The sequence below is a fragment of the Alosa sapidissima genome, chromosome 21 (assembly GCF_018492685.1).
Source record: "Alosa sapidissima isolate fAloSap1 chromosome 21, fAloSap1.pri, whole genome shotgun sequence".
Classification (NCBI taxonomy): Eukaryota; Metazoa; Chordata; class Actinopteri; order Clupeiformes; family Clupeidae; genus Alosa; species Alosa sapidissima.
Window position 1 is genome coordinate 6,504,098 of NC_055977.1, and position 2,500 is coordinate 6,506,597.

General features: G+C 46.7%; 1 protein-coding gene across 1 annotated transcript in view; it reads right to left on the minus strand.

Annotated features, from left to right (window-relative positions):
- LOC121696136 (histone deacetylase 9-B) overlaps nucleotides 1–2,500 on the minus strand; it is a 51,823-nt gene that overhangs the window by 24,237 nt on the left and 25,086 nt on the right. The gene's annotated exons all lie outside the window — the stretch shown is intronic.

Genomic DNA, 2,500 nt, shown 5'->3' on the forward strand with positions numbered 1-2,500 from the left:
CGGTCACTTCGTGGACCTGTGGGCAGGCGTGTGCTCTGGAATCCATGTCCATGGACAACGCGAGAGACGTCGTCTTGAGACATACGTTGTCCTCCCTCCCTGATGTCCTCCTTTCTTTTTTATGATGTCACTGTAAATTACAGCTTGCTCTTATTCTCTCAGACACACAAGCACGGCGGAGGAGGGGGGGGGGGGTAGGGGTCAAAAAAATGAAATAGAAGCAAAAAAGCCAGACGACCGACAGCCTCGGGGTCCGTCCAAACGAAACATTTCCCACGCCGCAGCCATCAGCTGGAGATTCCCTCAGCACGCAGCTCCCTTTTCTTGGGATTCGTTTAAAGAAGAACCCCCCACCTCCCCCCACCTCCTCCCACCTCCCCCCACCTCCTCCCACCTCCTCCGTCTCCTCAGTTTCTTCCTCCACCCCCACTCACCCCTCTCTCCTGCTGTGCCCTCGCGCTTACACAAACACACACCCGCCACCTCCATCCCTCTGCCACTCGACATCCTGCTGCCTGCTGAGAGCTGTCAGTCTCACACGAACACACACACACACACACCACACACACACACACACACACTCGCTTAATCACACAAGGTTTCAGGCAGGTCATAGAACAAATGCCATCTTTATGATGCCCACTGCTGCCGCTGCTCAAAGCCCCCACCCCCTCCCACCCACCCATCTTAACCTATACTCTCCACCCCACCCCAACCCCACCCCACCCACCCCAACCCCACCATCTATTACCCTCCTCCTCCTCTTCCTGCTCCTCCACCTTCCTCTCAGAATCTGAGCAGGCTTCCATGAGGGCAGACAGGAAGTGGGGGAAGGGTCCTCGCATGGAGAACGTAAACTATGACCTCCATCATCGGGTGCTTGTCAGGCTGCGTTGGGAACGTGTCAAAAACGCCTCATTGCAACTTATTAGGGGGTCGCATATCATGATGGTGATGCATTGTTGCGCAAGGGAACCAAAATATCCACTCTCTCTCTCTCTCTCTCAAACACACACACACACACAAATATTAGGCACTCTAGGATTTATTAAAATTGATGTGCGCAGAAATATGACTATGCATGTCCGCGTTGGCCGTCCGGGATTCTGGCCGGGGAGTGTTGTTTGGCTTGGCCCGGTCCGATCTATCTGTATCTGTTCTGATTCTGTGATGCACAGCCTGAAACCCGAGCGCACAGGAAGTGGTCCTGTGGGTCGTGTTGTCAGCGCAGACAAATTATTCCTCAAAGGGGAAGAGGGAAAAAAAACAGTATTTCTGTTCTTTTTCATCACTCGTTTTTCATCACTTGTTTTTTCGGGAAGGGGTGGTTAAGACTGTACGTCAGAGGGCTACAGCACACCGACTTAACTTTTTTTTCTCTCTCGACAGAGAGCAGTGACTGTTTGAATATCATCTAAAGCATGTATCCCAAAAGTAGGCCCTATACAAAATTCCCTTCTCTGTTATTAAGTCGTCGATTTTATGACAGTTTTTGTTTCATATATTTGGAAAATTAATACAGCCCTGTCACAATGTGTCGTTTTCACTTCTGGAGTAGTCGTGGTAGCCACATCCTTCCAACTTACCCACATATCAACATCCATTTGAAACCCCAACATTAAATGTTTGGAAATTTACAAGAGAAAACATTTATAAATACAGTGTGTGTGACTGCTGAAGTCCACAATGCAGAGCTGTAACCCCCTATTTAAGAGCACAGCTATATTTTAGAAGATTAACTTTTAATTAGGAAAATACTCTATTAGAAACTTTTAGCTTGCGGGAGATTAATTCAGTTGAATGTCCCGTGACCATTGTTGATTTAGGACACAAACAAACGTGTAAAACTGGGTAAAATGATTGCCTGCGTCTTCTGGAATGAAATGAGCAGAAGAATCAGATCGAAGAACAGCTCTGTAAACTTCAATAACCTCCTCTTGGGTTTGTGTGATTTTAATCATAAGAGAGAAGCTGCTCTCAGCTGAGATTTCTCATGAGTGTTGCAAATATGAGATGTGGATACAATCCATAATTATAAGTCCATAATTCTTTGGTGTGTCACACATCAAATGCCATACATACTACATCTCTGAAATGTTCCGTAATGGACATAATAAAAGGACAAAGTCAATATCTATGACTAAAGGTCATATTAATAAACGTATGCATGTGTTGTTATTTATTTACTTATTAAGAGTAATTATGACCGCCGCGCAGCGAAGCGGCGGTCATATAGGTTTAGTCAGATTTTTTTTTTTTTTTTCTTTTTCGCATGTCCAAATTTCCATCAAGGATTCCCGGGACACTGAAAGACCGGGGTACACGAAACTTGGTGGGCATGTAACCCCACATGGATAGTATGGAACCATCGTTTTTCGTTTTGATCTGTAGCCCCCCCGCTGGACTGGACCCCCCGAAAGGAGGGTAGGGCAGACACAGTTTTCTGTGAATATCTTGAGAACCGTAGGGCCTAGGATGACCTCCAGGGGTCATGTTAACC